The 6,062-nt window shown below is 54.1% G+C and overlaps 1 long non-coding RNA gene and 1 other non-coding gene across 2 annotated transcripts; both read right to left on the bottom strand.

The window, feature by feature from the left end:
• Positions 1 to 2,363: 2,363 nt before the first annotated feature.
• Positions 2,364 to 4,187, bottom strand: LOC137482862 (uncharacterized). Its single transcript, XR_011004252.1, has 3 exons — positions 3,807 to 4,187; positions 3,268 to 3,495; positions 2,364 to 2,667 (listed from the first exon to the last, which is right to left on the bottom strand). It is a non-coding gene; the product is annotated as an uncharacterized lncRNA (long non-coding RNA).
• LOC137483350 (small nucleolar RNA SNORA74) lies at positions 2,810 to 3,012 on the bottom strand. The gene has a single exon (XR_011004424.1). It is a non-coding gene; the product is annotated as a small nucleolar RNA SNORA74 (small nucleolar RNA).
• Positions 4,188 to 6,062: the final 1,875 nt, after the last annotated feature.

Below are 6,062 nucleotides of genomic sequence, written 5' to 3'. Positions count from 1 at the left end.
GTTCGCGGGTTCGCGGCTGCCCTCAGCCGCCTCCGGGTGTGCCCGGGGTAGCCAGGGTGTCCGGGACAGCCGCTGTATCCTCCGGTCCGCACGCTGTTCTCTGTGTCCCAGGGCACGCCCACGGGCAGCCAGCCCCGCCAAGCCCGAGGCCGCTCTCCTCAGCACAACGCAGGTGTCACCATCGCTGAAATATTCAAAACTCGGGGCTCTCGCTGGCTGTGAGGCTCGTTAGAAGATTCTGGTAAAACGGCCCTGCAGCCGATGTGCAAGGCTGTGCTGTTCCTCTGATCCAACACTGCCGCCTTGTGCTGGATGAGGAGAGGTCCCTGTGCTGGTGCCCTCCTGAAATCCGCGAGTTGTGGCCAAAGTACTCGTACAACCCCTCAAGTACTATTCGTTCGCATTTATTTCGTAGTCAACATCTTTCTTCCCTATTTAATTTTGTGGCTAAAGAACCGGTTTCTCCATTAGCCTGGAAACCGCTGTGCTCCAGCAGCTTTACGAAGGTGAGGGCATGCACGTGAATTCAGGGAAAGCTCCAGGGGAAAGGAAAAATCTGCCTCTTCAATTCATCACAGGCTGATTTTTCTTCTCTGTAAGTAGCTGGAGAGCACAATGAAACAATAATACAAGGTATTTTATAAAATGGAAGTGGTACAATATAGCTGTTGAAATAATATAAAAATGCTCAGAGAACAATCACAAGAAATTCAGCTCTTAACAAGCTCAAGGTAAGAAAACAATTAAGAGCTCAAAACAAGCCCATAAATCTCAGTTACCAATCCTCCTGTGCTGTGGTGCTGCAGAGCAGTAAAAGCAGAGCAAATGTAAAGCAATCCAGCCACTTTGGCCTAGCAGAAGTCATATATAGATTGCAAAATGTATGGCGCTCCTAAACAGAACCATAAATCACGCTGTCATTTCCCAAGTACGAAGGCAGGTCCTGCTCCATTTCCTGCCTTTATTTCACTGCCAGTCTTGGACCTCATGGGCTCTCTCCCAATTCCCTTTGCTGTCTGTGCTCGAGGCACCAGAGCAGGGCCAAGGTGAATCTTTAAGACCTTTATCGATCGCCTTTGTGCTGCAGAAGGAGCTGCATGGTGCTGACTGTCCCCTTCCTGCCGGAGGTGACACCCCGAGCTCCAGAGCCCCGAGCCTGTGCTTGTGCTGACCACTGGAGAACCTTCAGGACATCTCTGTTTTTTATTTTCCAGTTGTGCACAAAGCTGGAAGCTGGACATGTCCCAGAACCCCAGAAGTCCCCCGTGCCCTGGGCTGAGCCCAGTGTGGGCAGCAGGGCTGGGGGGATTCTGCCCCTGTGCTCAGGTGAGCCCCCACCTGCAGAGCTGCCCCGGCCCTGGGCCCAGCACAGGGAGGAGCTGGAGCTGCTGGAGCCAGCCCAGAGGAGGCTCCAGGATGAGCAGAGGATGGAGCAGCTCTGCTGGGAGGAAAGGCTGGCACAGCTGGGATTGTTCACCTGGAGAGGAGGAGCTTTGGGCTGAGCTCAGGGTGGCCTTGCAGGGCCTGAAGGAGCCACAGGAAACCTGGAGAGAGACAAGTGACAAGGGATGGAGGGACAGGACACAGGGAATGGCTCCCACTGCCAGAGGGCAGGGATGGATGGGATATTGGGAAAAGAGCCCCTATTCCCCGTTTTTTGCCACTTTTGGGAATATCTGCTCCAGCAGCAGAGCCCCCTGACACAGCGAGTGTTCCTTGGCTGCCAGCAGGCAGGACCCTCCCGCCATAAGGGCAGCAGGCACTCAGCCCTGGGAAAGAGGAGAATTGCTGGGCACAACATAAATCCACCAGGAAACCCTTGATTAGTTTTACAGGTAGGACTTGTTCCTACAGAAACAACAGAACTCGGGCTTCAACCAGGAAAAACCTTTATTCCCCAGTGGTTAGTATTTTAACAAGTATTCCCATGTGCAGCACAAAATGTGTATTCAAAGCTCTGGATATTCCGGTGGCAGAAGGGCTCATGGCTGAACTAACAGCGTCAGGGGCATTTATGGAGTCTGGATTACTTCACAAACCCAGGGTTTCCTAGATGATTGCAAGGAATCCAACTCTCATCTTGGAGAGCAAAACACTCCTTTTGTTCCAACTTTTGCATTTAAACACCATTTTTGTCTGAATCCCTGATGGTCATCCTGCCCCTCCCCACCAGTTCTGATGTATTTTACGCATTCATCAGCCTTCTCCAACCTTCCTTTGTGGGCTCACTTCCCCCCAGGCCTAGGGATGAGAGCTGGTGCCTCACTACAGCCTCTCCAGTCTCCCACAAGAATTCAACACCACTCTCAAATCCTGCTGCACCCAACAGCCTTGTAAGATAATGAAAAGCAAACCGAGCAAGCTTAAATATAAATATGTTTAATTGAGGTCATATAAAAATGTATGTCCGACAAGCAATGAGAGGAGATTAACAATGAATTGTACACATAATTCTTGTTTTATCTTGCCCCAAACCACCTTTGATGTTTCCAATTCCTACAGCCACATTCTGCAAACAAATTCTTCTCCAGCTGCCCTGTTGAAACTATGGGCTCCAGGTTTCCATCTTCTCAATGCCTTTCAAACAAGGCTCTTCAAAGCAGCATTGACAGCTTTACTTCTGACCACTCCTGCTGCTCCAGCAAGCCCCACACACCAACAATTTACCTGTAATAAAAACCCAATAAAGACAGTTGAAAAGCAGACCTCTATTCAACCCTTAGCACTGACCAGTTAATTAGCTGACATTTACTTTTATATAAAAGATGCACATTAAAATATTTGCAGCAGAATTTTCTGTTTTCTGTGTGTTGTCTGCATCCAATCTAGGCTCTAACTCCACGGGCAGGAGTTACTCCACTCTCAGGCATGCAGAGTGCTGCCAAAACCTGGCACCACTGAGCACCAGGACAGCCCCACTGGTGCCAGGAAAGCTCAGCAGCACCTTTCTCTCCCAGCAGCATAACACTGGCACAGGCACTGAGCAGCCACGGGCAGCTGACTACTGCTGGGAGGAAAAAAAAAAATAAAACCGGAGGGTTTACAGGGCAGAAAAAAAGTGAATGCACCTCTTTGATGATGCCTACTCTCATCAAGGCTTCATCCAGCAAGAGCAATAGATAAGCTAAACCTACTGCTGGATAAACCATGTTATTTCCACCCTGGGGACCTGATGTTAGCACAGGAGCCAGCAGACGCCTTTTAGTTAATTCAAGACAGCAAAACAAATATTTCTGCCCATTTCCCCTTGCTGGCTCACCGTCACACCTCACCCACGTGGCTCCAGAGCTCTCCCTTTGTCTCACGGGCAGGTTATCCCTTCACATCTCTCCGCAGGCTCTAGTGCCCTCCTGGAGAGCCTCCTTGGCTGTCCCAGCTCAGCACAGCTCGGGGCTTTCACACACGGCGGGGTCGGGCCACCTCAGGGCTGCTCCTTCGGGCGGCTGCCGCCCCCCACAGCTGCGGGTCACCGCGGTCCCCCCATCGGCTGAAGGCCTAAAGAGAGGACAGCAGAAACATCGCGAATAATCCGTTAGTTCCATCTGTATTCATAAAGCTCAAAGGCAGCGGCCTGGCTTGTGGCAGAGGACAAAAGCCAGCAAATCGAGCGAAAGGCTGAGGAATTAATGCTGAACAGCACAGCCGAGCAACACCCCAGTCCCGGGGCACCGCGGGCTGCAGCGCCTGCCGGCCGGCAGTAACAGCTAAATTAAATAATGTGAACATTTCACGTGGTGCCTTCCGTCCCCCGAGCGCCGGTCTCCAGCCCCGCTGCCGCCGCCACCCGTGCCCTGCTCCCCGCTCACCTCATGGCGGCGGCGGCCCCTCATGGCGAGGGGGCCCGGCCCGCCAGAGCCGCTCCTTATCCTCATGGCGAGGGGGCCCGGCCCGCCAGAGCCGCTCCTTGCCCTCACGGCGGCGAGCTGAGGCAGCCCGGCCCGCCAGAGCCGCTCCTTGCCCTCATGGCGGCGAGCTGAGGCAGCCCGGCCCGCCAGAGCCGCTCCTTGCCCTCATGGCGGCGAGCTGAGGCAGCCCGGCCCGCCAGAGCCGCTCCTTGCCCTCATGGCGGCGAGCTGAGGCAGCCCGGCCCGCCAGAGCCGCTCCTTGCCCTCATGGCGGCGAGCTGAGGCAGCCCGGCCCGCCAGAGCCGCGCCCGCTCCTCACGGCGGCGGGGACGCAAGAGGAGCGGAGGCGGCCGCGCTGCCGAGGTGGTTCCACAGGCACCGCCCCGCTCGCTTCGGCCGCTCGCCCCGGGGCGGGCAAAACCCCTCGATTATCAGTCACAGAGCGGCTTGGCTGGGAGGGACTTTAAAGATGGTTTCGTCCCACTCCCTGCCATGGGCTGGGACACCTTCCACTATCCCAGGTTGTTCCAATCTCCGTCCAGTCTGGCCTTGGACACTTCCAGCATCCCTGACAGAGCCAGAGCAGGAAACACAGGATCTGTGGAGCTGGCAGAACTGAACTCAAGCACCAGCTAATGGGAAGCAGAGGGCTGGTGAGCTGCGTCTGCTTGCCCCTGATGTGTCCCACTTCAGGCACAGGAGGTAGAAGTGCCAGCTCAGAAACAGCTGCCAGCAACAAAAATCCAGCCCTGAAATAAGCAGAGAAAAAGTTGTGGTGCTGCCAAGTGCCTCGCTGGGAGAAGCACAATTCCACACCTTCCCTGGCCTCCACTGGACGCCTTACCGTCAGCCCGGTGCTCTGTGTATCCATGTCTGGGCACAGCAGTGAAACTGTGACCTCCCTCACTGGGGCTCCATTCAAAGGAGGTTTTTCTCTGGGCTTTGTGCTCCAGTGAGACATTTCAGGGCCTTTCCAGAAAGCCTGGCATCCCTTCCCGATGCTCCTCATCTGCTTATGCTCTCAGAGCTCAGCAATGAACTCAGCTGGAGCTGTGCCTTGCCTCAGGCAATCACCCACTCCAGCTCTGTCTTCTTCAAATGTTTCAGCTCTATTTTCAGCCCAAGGCAGGCAGCTATTCTTCCTGGAAGTGGGGTGCTCCTCCCTGGCTCAGCCTGATCCTGCCTTGTCCCGGGAAGCTCTGGGCTCGTTGTGCCCAGGACACGGCTGCGTGCAGGGAGAGAGGCTGGTGCTGAGCAGAAGGAGCTTGGTGCTTCCCCCATCAGTGATGAACCTGGGGAGGAACAGCTTTCTCAGCTATGCCCAGTGCAGCACAGCAAATGCTGTCTGGTGGAGAGAAGGTAAGAGCAGACACAGAGCACTTCATGCTCTTGTTCCTGGAGATCTCGCTGCCCATGGCCTAGGACACGTGCCCACACAGGGATGGATGATGACTCTGCCACGACCCTAAGCCACAGCTTCAGTCTGGAACTGTTTAATTCATTAGCACAGCATGGGGCCCAAATTAATATGCTTTGTCTCTTTTAATAAGACATTTTCAGCAGGATTGGGCAGATACTTCAAAAGCTTCCTGAATGCCAAATACCAGAACTCAGGAGCTCTCAGTGCCAGAACCAGTCTCTCACTTCCCAGTACAGATTCCCTCTGTGTGCACAGCTTTTCCTCTGCTTGCTTGCCTTAGAGGGGGCCTCAAACAAAGGCCTGCACATCACTTGTGAACTTTGGGTGAAAAGCGTCAAAGCAGATGAAGCACAGCAGCTCTGCCATGGGACTGAAGCCCTTTTCTGTCACAGGAGTGTGCTCTCTGCATCAGTTGCAGGCAGTTCCTGTTGTTCATCTTGGCTTGATGAGTGCTAAACAGATCCTCCTTTTCTCCTGCAAGTGTTGTGGCGGGCCTGAAAGGACTGAGATGCTTTGTTCCAAGCCAGATTAGAGATATGAGTTACTACAAAACAAAAGCCCAGCTAGCCGTCAGGAGAGTTCCTCCAGTCTAGACACAGGCTCCCCTGAGCTCCCTGCATCCCAGCACAGCCCTGCAGCTTGCGTTCAAAACAACTCAACAGGCTCCAGAAGCCTGGGTAACCTCTGTCGAGTGAATGTTCAGTTACAGCATAAAGGAGGAATCACATCTGAGCGATTTTGCTCCCATAAATTAGCAGGATGGGTTAGACCAGGACATGAGCACTGTCTGCTGGCAG

Source organism: Anomalospiza imberbis, chromosome 15, assembly GCF_031753505.1.
Source record: "Anomalospiza imberbis isolate Cuckoo-Finch-1a 21T00152 chromosome 15, ASM3175350v1, whole genome shotgun sequence".
Taxonomy (NCBI): Eukaryota; Metazoa; Chordata; class Aves; order Passeriformes; family Viduidae; genus Anomalospiza; species Anomalospiza imberbis.
This window is presented reverse-complemented; position numbering and strand designations above follow the sequence as displayed.